General features: G+C 48.7%; 1 protein-coding gene across 2 annotated transcripts in view; it reads right to left on the bottom strand.

The window, feature by feature from the left end:
- Positions 1–21,383, bottom strand: part of Prickle2 (prickle planar cell polarity protein 2) — a 324,927-nt gene that overhangs the window by 132,664 nt on the left and 170,880 nt on the right. The window lies entirely within an intron of this gene.

The following is a 21,383-nucleotide window of genomic DNA, read 5'->3' as shown; positions in this document are numbered from 1 at the left end:
CAGAAAACTCTGACCCAACCCACAGCTGCCCCACACCCCTCAATGTAACTTGAGAATAAAATCCTCTCTTTTCCCTCTGAGATCTTCTATTATCTTCCCATGATAAACCCTGTAGTCCAGGTTCAGTTAGATCACTGGTTCTAAAAATTGAAAGTGCATCAGAATCATCTGGAAGTTTTGTTGAACATATACCCTGCTGGTCGTGATAGCGCACCCTGTAATCCCAGAGGAAAGGGAGGCTAAGGCAGGAGGATCGTGAGTTCAAAGCCAGCCTCAGCAACTCAGCAACTCAGGGAGGCTGTAAGCAACCTCATGAGACCCCATCTCTAAAAACAAGATTTTAAAAGGGGGAGCAGGGCTGGGGGTGTGGCTCAGGGGTTAAGTGCCTCTGGGTTCAATCTCCAGCCCCTCCCCCCAAAAAAAATCAGAAAAGAAAAGAAAAAAGAAAACAAATCCTCACAGACCGCTGGGCCTCGCTCAGCCTCACAGTTGTGCGCTTTGGTGGGTCTCCAGGGGGTGCAGCCTGAGAAGGTCCATTTCTTACCAGTTTCCAGGAGCCGGTGAAGCTGAGCCTGCTGATCTGAGGGCCATGCTTGCAGAACTCACATCCCTGGGGGAAAGTCTCCTCCTAAAGGTCTCTGGCTCCCCGGGACCCTCCTGCCTTCCAGCAGGGGAAGGGATCCCAGAGAAGGAAGGTGTGTGAAGGAGCCACGGGACTCATTTGGGGGCTCAGCAGCTGCAGTCCCAGGAAGCTCACAGCCCTCACAGTGCAACCTGAAGACAGCGTTGTCAGAACCACACATCTGAGATGGTGTGTTGGAGCATCTCGTTTTATAGATGCAAACCCTGAAACTCCATCAGGTCACGTCATCAGCCCCAAGCTGCAGTGCTAGCAGCAGAGACCAAGGCTCTCTGACCACTCAGCTTTCCACACAGATGCTTCTCCAACAGGTCAGGCTCCCAGATCGGGGGACACGTTTGAATTATCTCTACCAAAGTTTTTCCTCATTTAAAATAGACAACTCCTCAAATAGACTTTGATCATGGCAGCTATTATTAGACATGCATTTTAATGTACACAAAAGATACAGGTGAGGCTCGAAGATGTCTTTTGAGCGGCACTATTCTATTTATATACCCTTTCCCTGCATTTATAGGCTTCAGATTACCTTTAAGCATTCTGATGTGAAGCGAGCCACTAATACTCTAAAATGACTATTATTCTCAGGGGATAGAGGTACTTTGTTTTGCAATCTTTTTGTCTTGCATCACACATAACCCCCCACCCCCTGCATCTTCCTGAATCAGGCTTTAATTGTGGGTGGATTCTTTAAAATCCATTGTTTAGCTGTGCAAAATTCTGCAGCAATTAGGAGCAAGGCAAAGAGTCCTTCCCTTTACTTCATAAAATACCATTTCAGAGGAAGATCACAGCTGGGTGTGGTGGTGCACGCCCAAAGTCCTGGGGACTCAGGAGGCTGAAGCAGGAGGATCGCAAGTTCAAAGCCAGCCTCAGGAATTTATTGAGGCCCTATGCAACTTCAGGAGACTTGTCTCAAAATAAAATATAAGAAGGGTGGGGGGTGGGGGTGGGGGTGGGGGTGGCTCAGGGGTTAACATAAACAACCTGGGCTTTAACCAGGCCTGAGGAGAAAATCAACTTTTTCTCCACTGAGTTTTGTTAGCAAAGCAGTGAAGTATAAAGACTTCATATGAAATAGGTATAAAATACCATGCGGTTGACAATTTAAATTCTTTTTGGGGGTAGGGTACGAGGGATTGAACTCAGGGGCACTCGACCCCTGAGCCCCATCTCCAGCCCTATTTTGTATTTTATTTAGAGACAGGGTCTCACTGAGTTGCTTAGGGCCTCACTAAGTTGCTGAAGCTGGCTTTGAACTCGTGATCCTCCTGCCTCCGCCTCCTGAGCCCCTAGGATTATAGGCGCGTGCCACTGTGCCTGGCTAAATTGATTCTTTTTTTTTTTTTTTTTTAGAGAGAGAGAGAGAGAGAATCTTTTTTTTTAATATTTATTTTATTTTTTAGTTTTTGGCAGACACAATATCTTTGTATGTGGTGCTGAGGATCGAACCCGGGCCACACGCACGCCAGGCCAGGCCAGCACGCTACCGCTTGAGCCGCATCCCCGGCCCGCTAAATTGATTCTTAATGAAGAAAATTAATGGAGTTAGGAGTTGCAGCATGGAATTTTTATTTTCAAATAGACTTCCAAATGTAAAGTCATTTTAAGATCAAAGTGACTTCGGATCTTGATTTGTTTTCACCAGCCCCTCACCAAGGGAGATGCCAGCCATCCATCCATTCCTTAAAACCAAGTCTCCCCAAGCTGGCCACACCCCAGTCTCTACAACCTTAAAACCCATCTATAAACTTATGTAACTGAAACTTTACTCACCAAAAAGTTTTACAGTAGAAAGTTGAGCACATAATGCTTCTCTTAAAAAAAAAAAAAGCAGCCCACTATCTTACCAGATGAAAATTAAAATACCCATTAGAACTAATTCACTTAACATCAGTTAATTTCCATGAGTCATTCCCACTAACTTCTTGCTAATGATCTGTCTTAGCAGAAAAAAAAAAAAAAACGGGTCTCACCTCCCTCCTCTTCCACCTTCCTGGTGCATTTCAAGGATAGCATTTAATAATGGGCAAATGGCAAATAATGAGGCAAAGAACAAAACCAAAAACTCGCCCAGTCAACTCTAAAAAGGGGAATCGCCTTCCTTCCCAATAAGTTTCTAATCAGAAAGAACCAGGGGGTTAATGAATGTGCAGCCGCAGCGTATGGACGCAAGATACCCACGCATTCATCAAGTTGCAGGCTGATAATTAACATCCACCCAGAAAGGTCAACCTCTCCAGCTGTCCAGGAAGGGTGACAAACCAGGGATCAATCACCCTTCACATCAAAGCCAGCAAGGGGTGATGACAATCAGCCAAGCCCAGCTGGGAAAGTTTGTCCCTTCATCTGCAAGGTGTCACCTCCTGCAGAACACATCTCTGTCCCCACCTCCCCGGCATGCCCCACTGCAAAACAGGGCACATCTTTTCTCCTAATGAACTCTCTTAGGAAACAGAGTCAAACAGTAATACTCCAACGGTCACCTGGGGACCGCGATGATGTGACCTTGGCTAGCAATGGAACTCACGTGAAGTTGAAAAACGAGTCGAGAGCTGAACTCGGAGGGGGAATTCTTTTCTGACTCCTCATCCAAAGCTGTAATTGAAAGTGATGCTTCTGTGATTGACTAATTTACCTAATTTTTTTTTGCACTACGATTTCCCACCTTTAAAAACTCTGGCAATCTCTTCCTTTTCCAGAAAGCAAGATAAAGACATTAACAACCCAAGGAAAAAAAAAAAAAAAAGGGGTGTGTTAGTTGACTGCAGGGGACTCGGGGGGATTGCAGCAGCAGAGCTCTTGTCCTAGGGAGACTCTGTGCAGATGATGATGATGCACCAACAGGCCACACCCAATTCGCTCCTGGGAAGGGAGCCAAACCACACAGTAAAGCCTTGAAGACCACACAACTCTTCTTCCTGAACCCCGTGGATGATTCGATCCATTCCACTTGCACAATGTTCTGTTGCCCAGGTCTGGATTTCTCCCAGCTTCTCTCCGTGTCTCACAGATCAGGTACGGTCCTATCTACCAAACTACAATGGACACTCCACAAGGTGGAGACTGCCTTGGAGGACAGCCCTCACACGTCGGGTTGTTCTCTAGAAAGCCTTCCTTGGGTAGCGGATCCTGTTTGTAAGTTGTTTTCATAGAGAGCTCCTAATCCACCCTCCCAGGGACTTGGTGAGAGGGTTAAACTGAAGCTTCATGTCTGGCTCACGTCCTTAAAACTCTTAAAAAGCAGCTGGGCACGGAGGTACATTCCTGTCATCCCAGCAGCTCAGGAGGCTGAGGCAGGAGGATCGCGAGTTCAAAGCCAGCCTCAGCAACTTAGAGAGGCCCTAAGCAACTCAGTGAGACCCTGTCTCTAAATAAAATACAAAATAAGGGCTGGGGATGGGGCTCAGTGGTTGAGTGTCCCCGAGTTCAATCCCCGGTACCCACCCCCCACCAAAAACAAAAACAAAACTCTTAAAAAGCACCAGTAGAACTGAACCCAGGAATTCCAATGCACATCTGCTTTCCTTCCCATACCCAGCCCTGGTTTACTGTCCACCACAGTGTCACCAATCACCAAGTGTCACAGAAGTTGTGAGAGCCAACCTCAGTTACTGGGTATGTAGCACAAGTTCTCCGTGTAGAGGGATAAGTCATCATGGGATGGAATGGTTTGGATGTGAAGTGTCCCCAGTGACTCGTGTGTTGAAGGCTTGGTCCCCAGTGCGGCAATAAACAGAGGTGGGGTTTCAGGGAATGATTGGATCTGACCTCATGGCTGGACTAATCCACTTGAGAGATTGATAATGTGAATGGGCTGCTGGGGGCCGTTGGAAACCCCAGGAGGTGAGTCCTTGTTGGAGGAGTAGGTCATGGGGGTTGTGCCATGAAGGGTACTTCTTTTTTGGGGGGTTGTACCAGGATTGAACCCAAGGGTGCTTAACCACAGAGCCCCATTCCCAACCCTTTTTGTGTTTTATTTAGAGACAGGATCTCTCTGAGGTGCCAGGGCCTCACTAAGTGGCTGAGGCTGGCTTTGGACTCCTGCCTCAGCCTCCTGAGCTGCTGGGATTACAGCATCACTGCGCCTGGCAATTTCAGACATTTCAAATGACTAGGAACCACCTCAGCCCTGGGGGATCCTTTGAGACACACAGAATGACCATAGTGCACTGAGTCAGGAGTGCATCCGAGCCAGTCAGAAACAACCCCAAGAGCTGGCAGCTGCTGGCCTGTCACCATTTCTACAGGCCCCTGCCCCCCACTGCATTAAGCCCTGCATTGGTTCTTTATCAATGGGAGGTAAGGAGTCCAAGTTCCCACTAAGCAACCCGTGACACCGAATCAGTGTGTACTATTGACAAACCCCAATACAACAGACTTTGACAGAAAAGAAGACATTTCAGTGTGGTGGAGAGACAGCCTCCCAATTCCCCCTTCACGTAGCTGAGACACTGAGTGGATTTTTTTGTACAGGGCAGGGGAGAAGGAACTCTTTATTTGTTTGGTTTTATTTTTGTTTTGTTTTTGTTTGTTTGTTTGTTTTCTACCAGGGATTGAACCCAGAGGGGATTAAGCACTGAGCCACATCTCCAGCCTTTTTAATTTTTTATTTTGAGAAAGGGTCTCACTAAGTTACTTAGGGCCTCACTAGATTGCTGAGGCTGTCCTCCAACTTGTGATCCTCCTGCCTCAGCCTCCCCAGACACTGGGATTACAGGGTTGTACCGCTAGGACTGGCTAGGGAACTCTTATCCGCTGCCTTTCATCCTGATTTGTAAGTCCGGCCTGGGTTTACTATTTCTGAGTCCAACTTGGGGGCTCTGTTCATTTGGATTGGCTTTCCCTGGCTGCACAGCCATCCTATGACCTTTGGTGACTTGAGCCAGTAACATTCACATCTGAATTCTAGTTCATCAAATATGCAACAAATATTTACTAAGCTCCTACTACAGGCCAGTATGGGTTCCAGACTTTGGAGACACATCAATGAACATAAGAGTCAGAACCTCTGCCCCCATGCACCATCTAAAGATGGTGGGGCTCCTACCCCGGTGCCCACAGACTTGATCTGTCTGCTCAGACCTCCCAATAGGTGAACACCTAACTGATATTTCCTACTGGTTCCTTTTATGGGTTCCTTTTAACAGAACACATTAGACATTAGAGAAACATAATTAAGAGTGCATTTCTAACCACCTAAGATGGTCCAGAAAAAATTAAGTAATAGGCATAACCTGCACCCTCAGTTTTCTACCTTACATAAGCGTGTTGGAAAGGATTAAATGAGGTGCTTCAAACAGGAACTCGAACAAAAGGAAAATTGGAGGCAATCAGCATGATTAGATATTTGGAAGCAAAAAAAAAGTCTTAAGCAAATCATCTCTCTGCCAGCGCGAGCTCGCTCTCAGTCTCCCAGGACCTCCAAACCTGATCCCCATTAAATAAGCCCACCCAGGTCAACCACATGCTAGAAGGGAAGCGACCCACCCGCCCCTCACTGGGAGACTGGCTGGAGAAACTGAGCTCAGGACTGGAGGCCCTTCGTGTAGGGTAGACAGGACCCTGGGCCGCTCCAGTGCCGATCCCGGATCCCTGATCTACCTGCTGGTTGGGAGCAGAACTGCTCTGGTTTTCCACACACAGAGCAGGAGCCCTTCCTGGGCTCTGCAGAGCTCTTCCCTGCAACCAGCAGGCAGCAGTCTGCACAGTCGGGGACATGGTCATGGCGGGCAGGAAGCTCTCAGGGAAAACTTGGCGGTGTTTCTTGGCAGATTATCTTCCTCCTCCTGAGTCTCGGCTTTGCTCAAGGGTAAAACCTCACCAGATGGGGTCAGGGCTCAAGAAACGTTCTGTAAAGGTCTTAGGCATCTTGGGTCCTATTGCTCTGTCACGAGGGTTCAACTCTTCCCTGGCAGTGGGACAGCTGTCACAGACGCACACAGAGCAATGGGGTGCTGATGCCATTCAGTAACACTTTATTTACAGAAAACAGGCTGCAGAGATGGCAGACCCTGGAGCACACCATCTCTTGGGCTGAATTTCATAACTGGATCATTTATTTACTTCCCATCCCGTCTTACAGAAAGTCTTCATTTTTTTTTTTTTCTTTAAAAAACGTCTTACAGGCTAGAAAGTTCTAGGTTGAAATTAAAAGTGCAGGAGATAAACCAGGCGCAGTGGTGCATGTCTGTAATCCCAGGGGCTCCAGAGGCTGGGACAGGAGGATCGTCAGTTCAAAGCCAGCCTCAGCAAATGTGAGGCCCTAAGCAACTCAGTGAGACCCTGTCTCTAAATAAAATACAAAATAGGGCTGGGGATGGGGCTCAGTGGCTGAGTGCCCCTGAGTTCAATCCCTGGTAGTAAAAATTGAAAAAATAAATAAATTAAGTGCTGCAAATAATACTAACAGCATTTGATCATTCATTCATTCATTCATTCATTCACTCATTCATTCATTCATAGTGCTGGGGATGGAACCCAAGGCTTCCCATATGTGAGGCAAGTGGTGAACCACGAGCTAGATCCCCTCCATCATTTCTTAAAGGACAGCTGTATACCAAATATGGTGCTCATGGCTTCATGTGCATTTTATCCTGGGAGCAACGTGTTAAGGTGGACACCATCCTTACTCCATTCCCCAGAGTAAAGAAACAAGACTGTAGCAGCCTCACTCACTCAGGGGCAGAGTGCGGAATCGCACTGCTGAATGACTCCAGAGCTCCTGTTCAAATTTGCTAAATATGAGACCATCCCAAAGTCCTTCAGACACCTACCCCCTCCCCCGGGCTGTCCCACCCCCTACTCTGTCCCTCTCCCATGAACCCTCTTGGAGTTCACGTGAGAAACCCCGCTCTCGCATGCCACATAAATTAAAAAGTTGGCCTAAAAATAACACAGGAGTTCACCACTCCAGATGATGAATTGCTTTTTAATGCATAATAATTGATTCCTTGGCCTGCTCAGGACCTCAGGGCGGCTGCAATACCTACGCCATGCCTTATTTGGAGGTGACCGGGGGACAGGCGCTGGATCTGCTAATGCCATCTGCAGTCGCTCATCCAGCCCGGCACAGCCCCATTTAAAGAATTCCTTCAACTAAGAAGGAGAAGGGGAAAAAAAAAAAAAGTCGAGGCTCCACATCTCCCCACAGTTGATCACAGTTAAGCCCATCATAAACAAAGCTCTCAGAAACCGCGACCTTGGAAAGAATCAAAGGGCGGACTGGAGCACCCAGGGGTCTGCCTCTCATCTCAGGCAGCTGCAGGGTGAGGTCCGCGTGGGTGCTCCATCGCCCGCTGCAGACGGTGCTGCCCTCTCAAACCTCCTGGGGCTGGGGGTGCCTGACACCGTGTCCTGAGGCCATGAGAGGGACAGAGGTTCCTGACCATGGGGGTGCACTTCGTTCCCACCACGGCTCCCTTTTCTGGCTTGGTAGACAGCTACATCCCAGTGGCCACAGCCAGCCCAGCGGAAATGTTCCTGCAACAATCAGATAAATATTTAATTTAATCTTGCCTTGGCTTGCCGATGCGATTACGCAGGACCCTCATTACTAAAACCCACTTTCACCTTCTCTCTTATTGATGAGCTTTACTCCTGTATGCAAGCACACAGCCGGGCTTAAACAAACCCAGTCACAAGTACAGCGGGGAGGGGACCCACGACTCAATACCAGACCACTGAAGCCCATGGGGAGGGGTCTTCCAGCACCAGGTCTGCTCCTGTTCCCCGGGGACAGGCAAGAATGAAATGTCACTAGACAACAAGGCTTGGGAACAGGGATCAACCATCTTTTTTTTTTTTTGGTACTAGGTATTGAACCCAAGGGCAGTTAACCACTGAGCCACATCCCCAGCCCATTTCTTAAAATATTTTATTTAGAGACAGGGTCTCCCTGATTTGTTTAGGGCCTGGCTAAATTGCTGAGGCTGGCCTTGACCTTGTGATCCTCCTGCCTCAGCCTCCCGGGTCTCTGGGATTACAGGTATGTGTCACCAAGCCTGGTTAAGGGATCCACTGTCTTAATGGTAATGGTGACATTCTGAAGAAAGGGAGCAGAATCAGAGAGCCCCTGAATCCATGTCTCGCCTCCTAACTGACCAGAGCAAGTTATTTATTATTCTAATGTGCTATATGAGACATTGGATCAACCACAATTTGTCTCAGTGGAATTTTTTTGGGGGGTGGGTGGGTACCAGGGATTGAACCTAGGGGTGCTTAACCACTAAGCACCATCCCCAGCCCTATTTTGGATCTTATTTAGAGACAGGGACTCAATGAGTTGCTTAGGGCCTCACTAAGTCGCTGAGGCTGGCTTTGAACGCGAGATCCTCCTGCCTCAGCCTCTGAACCGCGGACATCACAGGTGTGTGTCACCAGGCCTGGTGTCTCAATGGATTTTAACTGTTCCCACCCAAACGGCCCTCTCCCTCTTTGAGCCCATCTCAGACATCACCACTTCTTGGGAGCATCCACCATCCCTTCTCCTGGGTCAAAAGGAAGCCCTGTGTTGCCTTGGATCTGGACGGTGCTATAAGAGCTTGTCCCTCACGGGGTGGCCTGGGTATTCGAGTCCCAAATAGCACAGCTGGGACAAAGCTGGAGCTGGATTTGTCAGTGGGGTGGCTGTGGACAGGTTGTGTCCACACTCAACAGCATATCCACTGATCCTTGAAATGGGATGAAGATGGTCCCTGAAAGGGCTGTGTTGAGGTGACGTCAGACGCAGAGCTCAATTTTTGGCCAATGCCCCCAGGGTCCCGCTAAGTGCTGGCTGTCCATACCTCTGTATCATGTCCCATGTGAATGGAGAGATGGTGTGACGGGATCTCAAGAGCCCCAGGTGTTTAGACGGGAGCAGGGGGACCCAGGCAGGCTCATCCTCAGCATGGGCCCAACCCAGCTTTACAGGGCTCTCTGCTGAGGGTTGACAGTTTTCAACATCTTTGGAGGGAGCCAAGGTGCACACAAAGCAAGGTGACGCCTCACTCCTGACCTTACACACACATACCTCCTACAATGCTGGAGGGCAGACCAGGGAGAGGGAGAAGGGAGAGGAGGCAGAGCTGAGGAGACCTTGGTTCAATGCTACCCCGATAGCATAAGGCCTTGAGGAAGATGGTAATCTTCCTGGGTGCCTGTTGTGACCTTGTTCCACATGGCAAAGAAGGCTACTTACAGTAGACACTGTGATAAGTGAACGTGTATATGAGAACCAAGATGGCACTGAGTGACTAATGGGAGGGTACCATATACAGAGTGGACACGTAGGACAAAGGGATTATCCATGGCCCAGGCAAGAAGTCGTGAGTCAAGGTTAGCATGAGATTTTACCATGCTACTCAGAACTGTGCACAGTTTAAAAACTATGTTTACCTCTGGAATATTCCCTTTCATAGTTGTCTACAGGTCATTAAAACCTTGGAGAATGAAAGTACAGAGAAGAGGAGACTACTGTAAGTATCCCAGCATCTCCTCTTCCTACCCAGTTACAGGATTCTGATTTAATCCTAAGGACACTAAAAATCAGGGCACTCATTCACGCCACTGTTGAGTTTCCAACCATCTGTGCACCCCAAATGAAGCACTAATGATACACAGGGTCAGTCATAATGTAAATAAAACCACGGCCGGCGGGTCAATTCCAGCCCCCCACCTGCTCTGCATGGCCCATGAGCTGATTTTTACAGAGGAACACTTGCAACCAACTCGACAATAAGGGACAGTGACTCTATGCCCTTTGACCCCACAAAACAAGAATCCCACTCTTCTCATTAGTAAACCCTTGTTATAAAAACTTATAATCAATTTCCACCACCATATTTGAATTCTGTCTAAGAAAAACTTTGTGAAAGTTTATTTTCTCATTATCCATATTGTTCTTGATTTTTCCCTTTTCACTTGCAAAAAATGTAAAATATCTATTATCTGGCCCTTGTCAGCAAAAGTTTGTGGACCCATGATGTAGGAAAGTCCCTAATACAACATTTGTCATAAAGAAATGACAACTATTATTATAATTATCTCTCCAAAACAGAGTTATTCAATTACTTATTCATTTTGTGTGTGTGAGAAAGAGGGAGTCGAATCCCTCAGGGAAGCCTGGATGCACTCTTTGTTGACTGGGAGAGATAAAGATTTGCCAGAATCAACATCACCCTTCCAAAACACGTCTGCTCTTCTTTCTTGGTCATCAGGCAAGGGCAAAAATAATAAATAAATAAAAATAAATTCTAGGGCATACCAACGATATTTACTGTGGATTGTCCCTCTTGCCTCCCTCCCTACCCCATCTGTCACAGATGCATGTTTAAGATCACTTAAATTTTTTTCTTTTTGATAATGGGGATTGAACCCAGGGGCACTTAACCACTGAGCCCCATCCCCAGCCATTTTTGTATTTTATTTGGAGACAGGGTCTCCCTGAGTTGCTTAGGGCCTTGCTAAGTTACTGAGGCTGGCTTTGAACTCATGATCCTCCTGCTTCAGCCTCCCAAGCTGCTGAGATCACAGGCAAGTGCCACTGCACCCAGCTAAAGCCACCTAATTAAAGAAATATATTTTTAGTTGTGGATGGGCACAATAATTTTCTTTATCTATTTGTTTTTATGTGGTGCTGAGGATCAAACCCTGTGCCTCACATGTACTAGGCAAGTGCTCTACCATGGAGCCACCACCCCTGCCCCTAAGACCACCTAATATATATATATATATTTTTAGGGGTAAATGGATGACCCTTTTAGGCACCAAGCCTGATTTCCCCGAGATCTTGCTGGAGTGATGTGGTCCTGGGTCTGATGCCTCCCATAGACTTCCCCAGCTAATTCCAAACGGACCTGTACCCACGCCACCCAGGCACCCACTCCTGGAACCCTGGGGGAAGTCCCCTTTGTCCTTCTACGCATCCCAGCCGGGCTTCCCCCGACCAACTCAACCTCAGGATCCAGGAAGGATGTCACACGGCCCAGCAGGTGAGGCCTGAACTGGAGCCTCCTTGGGGAAGAGGAGTGACGTGGCTGAGCCAAGCCAGCGGCTCCAGGACTTTCTAGGCAGCGCGGCCAGGCTTCCGGCTCAGGCCCACGTCATCCTGCCCGTCGGTGCCAGCCCCTCCTCCCCTGCGCCCCCAGCCGCAGCGCGACGCCCTCTCCTAAGGCTGTTCCAGTGCCAGGCTCGGGATCAGGAAGGGGAGCGCTGGAGCGCGTCCCTGGAGGAGAAGGTGGTCCTCGGGGTCCGCTGTGTCTGTCCCTCCCTCCAGCGGCCAGGGAGGGCGGGCCACTTGGCACTGTCCCTAGAGGGATGAGGAGGTGACCAGCAGCATCCAGGGGGATGGGGGCGGTGAGGCTGCATCCCGGGCTGGGAATCGCCTCCTTCAGAATGAGCGCATCCGTGTCCAGCTGCCCCGAAGGCAGGCCAAGGGGAGAGTGTTCTGGAAAGAGCGGCGGCGTGGGAGGGGCGAGGGCAGGCCAGGAAGCAGAAGAGTTCCTGGGAATCAGTCACAGGCCTTTGCTGGCCTCTGAAGGCACAGCCCCAAGTCCCATGCTGACATCTAACCCCCCACCCCTCCCCAGGGAGGCAAGGTGAGAGGGGGGGGCTTCAGGAGGTGATTAGGCCATCAGATGGCGCCCTCACCACTGGGATGAGTGACTGTCATGGTGTGGCCTTGAGGTGTCCCCCAGAAGCTCACCTGTGAGACGGTGCAGGAAGGTCCAGAGGGGACATGGCTGGGTTGTGAGAGCCTTAACCCAACCAGTGAATGAACCCCTGATGGGATTAACTGGGTGGTGGCTGGAGGCAGGTGGGTGTGGCTGGAGGAGGGGGCATTGGGGGCGTGGCTTTGGGGTCTCCATTTGTCTCTGGAGAGTGGAGTCTCTCTCTGCTTCCTGATCACCATGTGAGCTGCTTCCCTCCACCACACTCTTCCTCCATGATGTCCTGCCTCCCCTTGAGCCCTGAGGAATGGAGCCTGCTGTCTATGGACTGCGACCCCAGAAACTGTGAGCCCCCAGATAAACTCTTCCTCCTCTACAGTTGTGCTTGTTGGTCTTTTAGTCACAGCAGCAAAAAAGCTGACTAATAGAGTAAACAGAGTGACCTTATAAGGAGAGACCCAGGTAGATAGTTGTCCCCTTCCACCTGGTGAGGACACAGAGAGTAGGGGCCCTTGTGTGTGAGGAAGAGGCCCCACCCGACACGGATCTGCAGGGCTGCCTGGACTTTCTCGCCTCCAGAACCGTGAGAAATCTGTTGTTCCTGGGCAACTCTGTTTACGACACTTTGTGACCGCAACCTGAACAAACCAAAAATTTGACTATAAGAAGTCCTCCATGTTGTAAAGCATCTGAAACAAGACACTGAGGGGTGGGGAGAGCAGGGACAGCTCCAGATAAAAAAGGACTGTGCACCGTGTCCCTGCATCTCATGTTCCCCGAGAAGCGAGGAAGAATGTCTGCAGCAGTGCTGTTTGTCATAGCTTCTAACTGGAAATCATGCAAACTATCGACCGTTGACAACGGAATGGACAGACTGTGGTAGATGCTACAAACCATATGACAATCAAAGTGAATTAAATCTAACAGAATGATGAGCTAAATAGGTAAGAAAACACAGTGTGATTCCACCGATGTCAAGTACAAGACATCATGCATGATGTTAGAAACAGGGAGAGTGATTAGCAGCATTAAAGGAGTGGGAGAGGGCACCAAGAGGCTCCTGGGGCACTGGTAATACTTTATTGCTTGACCTGTGTGCTGGTCAAGAAACTGAACGTGGGTCTGTCCACGGAATGTATCAAGAATTTATGTCCCAGGGGCTCGGGAGGCTGAGGCAGGAGGATTGCAAGTTTGAGGCCAGCCTCAGCAACTTAGCTAGGCCCTAAGCAACTCAGTGAGACCCTGTCTCTAAATAGAAAATAGAAGGCGCTGGAGATGTGGCTCAGTGGTTAAGTGTCCCTGGGTTTGATCCCTAGTACCAAATAAAATAAATAAAAGAACTGGACTGGATGACTCTGTGGAATCTTCCAGCTCTGTAACATTCTCTAATTCTTTAAGGCACAACAATGAATCCTGCCCACGGCAGCCATTGCTAATCACTCAGAGCACTGGCCCCCCCGAGATCTGAAAGGACCCTCATCTCTTTAAACCCCAATTCCAGGCAAACAAAATCCCTGCACTTTTCCTGTTTTTAGTCACCAGAAAGACAGTTCAAATAAATAAGCTCTGGCTTGTGGCTTTGCAGAAATACCTGAGTCTCCTCTTCCCCAGGGAAGAACATTCTCATCCCTGCCAGTATCTGCTCATTTTATTCCCCAAGCAAAATGGACGGGCACCCTGTGCTTGGGTGCTTTAAGCAAGGCCTCCAGCCCTAACATGAGGTGGGAGGGGAGGGGGCCTCAGGGGTCACAGAGGACAGGAAGCCCGGGGTACCCTTCCACTTTTGTTCTCTGGGAAGGATTTTCAGCAACAGATTAAAACAAACATATGTTTACTGCCCTCCCGTTTGAGAGAGTTGTCGTTGATCTTTAAAAACCCTTGGATCCCAAGTCATTTTCCCCCCGAACAGCTGCGTCTGATCAGACTTCCTAAGAAGGAGAGTTCAGAAGCTCGGGGTCTTCAAAGAAAACCATTATCCAGGGGTGCAATTTTATAAAGGTGATGAAATACTGGTGCACACTGTGCAAATACCACCTTCCCCCGAGGGTTGCCGACCTCCACGTGGGGCAGCCAGCAATGACCTCGTTGGGCAATAAAATAAATAAATAAATAAATTGAGGCTCAGAAATGTTAAGCACAGGGGATTAGCAGGGTCAAAAAGCACATTAGTCCTACCATCCCCCAGGAAGGAAACAGGAGATCAGCAAAGGAGGGAACTAAATTGCAAAAAAAATAATTTAAACATTTTTTAATTAGCTCACCATTTTCTTGCCATTGCTCTGTCAGATGCTGGGTCAGGAAATAGTCCATCAAAATCTATTTAGGGAGCCCCTACCAGGTGACAAGTACTGTCACTGAAGATGAGACACAGAGGACACTGTCCCTGACATTAAAGGACTAGGAAGGACAAGCCGAGTGTTATCAGATTGAAAACAAGTATTTTGGATTTGGAGAAGAGCTTAGAAGAAAATTCAATAAGGTAACGTAGCCAAGAAGAATGTTGGCTTGGGAGACAGGAATGGTGACGGGCTAAGCCCTAAGTCCTGTTGGCAGAATGGTGTTTTAGTTAAGAGCTGAGAGGAGAAATCGTAAACCAGGCAAAGTTCGAGAGGAAGAAGCATCCCAAACAGAAAGAATGGCAAGTTGAGCCAGTCATGATGGTGCAGGCCTGGAGTCCCTGAGCCTCGGGAGGCTGAGGCAGGAGGCTCATAAGTTCAAAGCCAGCCTCAGCAATTTAGCCAGGACCCAAGAAACTCAGTGAGACCCTGTCTCTAAATAAAATATAAAAAGGGCTGGGGATGAGGCTCCGTGGTTAAGCACCCCTGAGTTCAATCCCTGGTATCAAATAATTAAATAAATATTTTAAAAAAACAAACAGAATGACAAGTTCAAAGGCCCAGAGTAGGCAGGATACATGGCATTGACAAGCTAGTGTGCCAGAACTTAGGCACTGCTGGTGGGCAGGGAGATGCTCCAAGGGGAAGATCTCGTTGGAGCTGAGGTCTCAATATCACAGAGCAGCTTATCAAGTAATAAAGGTGAAAAATGATGATGGTGGTGTGGACGAAAGTTGCACCTGCAGAGGTGGTGAGAAGGGGTCCTATTTGAGGAACATATTTTTTTCTATCATCTCTTTTTGTGGGAAGCGGGTACCAGGGACTGGACTCAGGGGCAGTCCACCACTGAGCCACATCCCCAGCCCTATTTTGTATTTTATTTAGAGACAGGGTCTCACTGAGTTGCTTAGTGCCTCGCTTTTGCTAAGACTAGCTTTGAACTCACGATCCTCCTGCCTCAGCCTCCCTAGCCCCCTGGGATTATAGGAGTGCACCACTGTGCCCAGCCAGACATTTGTCTTTCTGAGCGACTATCGCATTAGGTATTTATGATAAGGCATCTAGAGATGATCTGAAGTATAGAAGAAGATCTGTGTAGGTTATATACAAAGACTCTGCCATTTTATATAAAGGACTTGAGCATCTTTGGATTTCTGGTTACCATGGATACTAAGGGATGATGCTGGGAGTCTGGAGCTCAGGAGGGAGGTCCAGGATGAAGACAGAAATGTGCTGGTCATCACTGAATGATAACAAGAAGCCATGCGTCCAGGGATGTCACCCGGGGGCCACAGGAAGTGAAAAGAGATGAGCCAGGAGGGAGGGGGCAGGGCAGCCCAACTTCTAAGGAAGAAGACAGAGCAGCAAAACAAATCGAAGTCAAGATCAAGCAGGACACAGAAGCCCACAGAGGGTGCAAGGAGAAGTGCCAGGTCCACTTGGGCCACCGCCTCGGACGGCTGGAGGGGGGCCATCTCTCCTGTCTCTGAACTTATTTTCCCCTCCCTACAACTCTGTAGGGCAAGTGTTACCACTATGTTTGTTTTACAGAAAAGGAAACCGAGGTTCAGACAAGTGACCTGTCACAATGATAATAAGGGGTGGAGCCAACATTCTGAAGCTTAGCCACTTCCTCCTAAGTATGTTCTGCAAAATATTAAAAGGTACTTGCCCAGCTGGCATGGTGGCGCACTCCTGTAATCCCAGCGGCTCAGGAGGCTGAGGCAGGAGGATCGTGAGTTCAAAGCCAGCCTCAGCAACTCAGTGAGGCCCTAAGTAACTCAGTGAGGCCCTGTCTCTAAATAAAATATAAAAAAGGCTGGGGATGGGGCTCAGTGGTTAAGTGACCCTGGGTTAGATCCTTGGTACCCCCCCCCAAAAAAAATTTACAAGGTGAGATTGAAAAGGGGGTTTGTAAATCAGGCTAGACAGGTTTCTGCACCCCACGGCTTCTCAGACTTATTAGGTGACCTGCGATTCTTCAAGAAGATGTAGCATGTTCCGAATGCACCAGAACCTTTTTAGTTTTCTTTTGTAGAAGAGCAAGTCACCAACATGTAAGGAAACCATGGCGACAGGCAACGTCAGCTATCCTCAGAATGGATCTGAGCAAAGTCCAAAATGCTCCCCCCCAGCTCCCATGCCCTGGACCCCCGGGAGGAAGGGCTGACACGGGCCTTCCACTGCACAGATAACGCGGGCCAAGCTCTCGGGTTAAGGGTTTGTCCTGTATCACGTTCCTGCAGCAATTAAGCAAGACAAATCAGCCCGGCCCATGTGCAAGAGCGCGAGAGAAATCAGGTCAAGTGGAGGAGAAGCAGCCAAGGGCCAGACGTCCCTGCCCGCGTCCCTGCCCGGCTCTTTCCCGGGCTCCCTTTCTGTGTGGTTTCCATGGGATCGACCCAGAGTGAGGCCACAGAGTGGAGGCAGAGGGCACCAGTGGGCTTAGGTGGGCTTCAGGAGGAGCTTCCACGTCCTTGGGCTTGCGGAGGGCCCTGTGGGAGGGGTGGTGGATCCCAGGAGGGGACGTACGTAGCAAAGGGAACTGAGGAAGGAAAACCCCCCAGCCCCTAGGGAGAGATCTGTCTAAAGACTTCCAAAAGCTGGGGGCTTAGGCACCTTGCAAGCCCACCCTCCTTACCTCTGGGGGTCTGCACTCAGCACTTACAGACCCCAAGGCACCCCGTGGCTCAGGAGGCCGAGGCAGGAGGATCCCAAGTTCAAAGCCAGCCTCAGCCACTTAGTGAGGCCCTGAGCAACTCAGGGAGACCCTGTCTCACAATAAAATACAAAATAGGGCTGGGGATGGGGCTCAGTGCTTAAGCACCCCTGGGGTTCAATTCCTGGCACCAAGAAAAAGACAAATTTTAAAAAGACCCCACGGCAAATGTGTGGGACACCTGTCCAGTATCAGCACTAGGACTTTCCCCCCAATGTAGTCTCCCTAAATTCCACAACAGGCACCACTACACAGGAGGGGCCCGTGCATCGCTGCCTCCTGATGAGGAGCTGTGCCTCAGCAGAGAGGGGTGCTCCCCCTGGGAGAGGGTATTGCCAGAAGCAAACTGTGAAGCAAAGACCCCCAAACCACCAAAGGCCTATGCTTGAGAGCAGGGATTCTAGAGTTGGGATAGTCCCAGGTCCCAGGAGCCTCTGTGACCCTTTAGTAACCTGTGACCCAGACCCATAGAGAAGTGGGTCTGAAGTGTGTTCTAATGCACAGAAATGTCAGAGAAAGATGGATAGGACACCAGGCTGGGTGGAGCAAAGCTCATTCTTTTTACTACTATTATCATTTATAATGTTCCACAGTGAGACATCTCAGATGGCTGGCTGGCTCACCTACTCCTCAAAAGTAGAATTTACCTGAACTCCAATACAGCAGATATTCAGATATCTCCAGAGGCCTGAACAGTCTCCATTATTAAAAATAAAATAAAATAAAATGAAGAGCTGGGCATGGTAGCACATGCCTGTCATCCCAGCAGCTCAGGAGGCTGAGGCAGGAGAATCGTGAATTCAAAGCCAGCCTCAGCAACTTAGCGAGGCTCTAAGCAACTCCGTGAGACCCTGTCTCTAAATAAAATACAAATTAGGGCTGGGGATGGGGCTCAGTGGTCAAGTGCCCCCTAGGTTCAATCCCTGGCACCAAAAGTAAAAATAAAAAAGTAAAATGAAGTGAACCCGTGACTAAGTGCATCGGCCTCGTGAACGCAACATAACCTTCTGCAAATGTTCCCAAGAAGCCAGGTGGTTGTTCTTTCTAAGATGTGATAAGCAACGTCAGGTGCGACACTCCCTGTAGGTGGGCACCCTGCCCAGGAAGGTGCCTTGTAAAAAGAGAGCCCCTCCTGTGATAGATGCCGTGATTTCTCTACCCGGGACGGCTCCTCCGAGTCCAAGGAGAGCGATTCTCAAAGGCCTCTGGGCCTCACTTGCAGGGAAAATCATTCAAGAGCTTTCCCAGCCACCGAGTCCCACGGTACCTGTGTGTTCCCTCCGCCATCATGGAGACTGCAGTCTTTGCAAAAAAGGAAAAAAAGTCTTCCTCAGCTTGTCACATAGCAGCAGGATGTTTAAAAAAAGAATGTCACACACACACACACACACACACACACACACACACACACAAGACCTGCATCGTAATCAAATGTTAAGTATCCCAGAAAAGAATCCCTTGCCATTTAGATTTTGAGAAAAAAACATTGATTTATATATATGAAACTTTTTGGGGACATTACACTTAAACTCTCCAGATGACTTCTTCCATCGAGATTCATTATATTCCACTAGGATTGCCACTGTGTGACTTGGTGGCTAAAAACATTATTCTGTCTGTGGCTTTCACTGACATCAGAATGTCGCACGGTGTGGGTCCCCTCTCGGAGCGCCTGCATTTTATGATACAGTTAGGAAGGGCTTAATGGGACTGGATCTCTTTCAGGAAAGATTAAGAAAACACACTCTCAGGGAACACAGCGACACTGACATCGAGTTCTCCGAATTATTAAAAACCACAGCTCTCCGCACACAGGGCTGCACAAAGCCCACGCTATAGTCCTCAGTGGTCCTTTAGAGACTTTTAAGTGCCCACTCTTCACGGGGTGCATGGATTTGAGGGTAAATCCAGCCGAGGAGCGCTCCCCCCCTTCCCTGCAAATGGCTCTACCAAGACCATCAATGTCACCACCAAATTGGCAAGCACTGAGTTCAAACTGCAGCCCAGGCTCCCCCTTCCTCCAGACATCTGTATCCCTGAGGACAACAAGCCCAGCTTAGAGGAAATCGGGGGAAAGGGAGCCAAGAGTCTTTCCTGCTGGAGCTAGGAGGAGGAGGCTGCAGGGGAACAGGCTCCATAAAACCATCTCAAAAATAAGTTCTAGCTTAAAAAGCTCTGGAGGGGAAGGAGAGCTGGCTCAGCGTCTTCTACGAAAGGGCAGCCCCCCAAAAAAACATAAAAAAATTAGAACACTCGTTGATGGAGTTGCTTGCACAATGAGTGAGGCTGAAGGTATCACAGAAAAAACAGAGTTTTCTTGTATTCCACCCCAAGCTGTGTACCATCTGAGGCTGATTCAGGAAAACACTCAAATCTCCTGGTAATTTCCTGCAGACAGGACGTTTAATCATCTCCAAGCCTCCACCGCAAAAGAAAAAGCAAAAAACCTAAACCCAATGATTCACACTCTCAAAATGAATCTGTCTTCGGAACAGAACCGCTTTTTTTTTTTTTTTTCCTTTTGCTCTTGAAAAGCAGCCACGATATGTTATTCTAACAAAGTGTTCCTTGCCTTCAAACAGAAATTTAAAAAAAAGTCACTCAAGGAGGGTTTGTTCTGATGTCTGTTCTTTTTTTTTTTTTAAACTTCTATCCAGTCAACAGTTTTCTTCTGGCAGGTTCTCAGCAATCCAGGGAGACCTGGGTAGTCGGTGACTCAGAACACAGGGTCATCTTTATGAGCCTCCCTGCACCCTCACTCTTTGGCCCCCATGCGAAGATGTTTTATTGTGGGACCAGCAGAATTAGCTGCACATATAAATTCTTCAGCTCACTTGACACCTTTATCTGAATTGCCCAGTGGCTGGGAAGGCTTGGCAATTGATTTGAAAAAAGGAAAGGCCCCCATTGGCCCCAAGTGGTATTTGTTTGCACAGACAGGGACGTGTCCACCTCTCTAATTACTCAACGAGTTGCACAGATAAAAACATCTGTGTGCAGAAAGCAGGGAACCCAAAGTACACAAATGATTCACACCACCTAAACAACCGAAAATAAAAGCCAGCCCAGCGCAACCAGGGCCTGCTAAAAGCCAAAATAATTTAATATGGGCGGAAATGGAATTTGGCAATGCATGCATCAGACGTTGCTCCAATTTGGGAAGGTATGTCTTCCAGCTGCCTCATCTTAAAGGGGAGGGGGGACCGACATTAAACTCTGACCCTCTGCATTACCTCCCAACTTCTTGCTTAGGTACAAACAAGGGAACAGATGGGGGTGGGGGTGGGGGTGGGGACTGAAACTGCATCTTTTAAAACTTCAGCCACCCACCCACCCACTCTCACGATTATTTTGGTTTGAAATCTTCCCTGGGCACAGCTGCCCAAGCATCCCAGATTTCCAAGACTGCAGTCTTTCCCCAAGTCCTGACTCTAGGGGCAGATGAAAGGGTGCATTTAGCACCCCGGGGTGGGGGCGGGCAGGCAGAGGGCACTGAGCCCCCCCCCCCTCAACCCCACCAGCTTCTCCAATCAGAGTCCCCAGTGCAGAGAGAGAGAGAGAGAGAGAGAGAGAGAGAGAGAAGGAGAAGGGAAGACCAGGAGAGGGAGACCTCATGCCCCTTCCTCCAACTCAGAGCAAATGAATTAAGGAATCCAGAGTTGCTTATTTACCAAAGTCCACACCAAGGAGAAAAGATATGAATGTTTAAAGTCTTAGCAAAATGAGCGACACTTCCATTTTTAGGGACTGTAAACACACACCAGAAAGGGTGCAGATCCACCCAAAGGATGTTTTGAGATAGCTCTTCCTAGACACAGACATCAGACATCAAGCAGTATCTTTTCTGAGTTCAGCGGAAATAAGTAGGTCGCAGCAGTAAACATACTTTCAATATTTACGGGAATGGAAAGATAAGAAAGCCATTTGAAAAGGCTGTTGAAAAAGCAAATCCTTATGAGTTTAATTCCTCCCCCCCCCCCCGCCCATGGATCCCGACGCAGGGACAACATCTCCCTCTCCTCGTGATGTCACGATGA

The sequence above is a fragment of the Callospermophilus lateralis genome, chromosome 1 (assembly GCF_048772815.1).
Source record: "Callospermophilus lateralis isolate mCalLat2 chromosome 1, mCalLat2.hap1, whole genome shotgun sequence".
NCBI classification, from domain to species: Eukaryota; Metazoa; Chordata; class Mammalia; order Rodentia; family Sciuridae; genus Callospermophilus; species Callospermophilus lateralis.
Note: the sequence above shows the minus strand (reverse complement) of the source record. Positions and strands in the feature narration are given on the sequence as shown.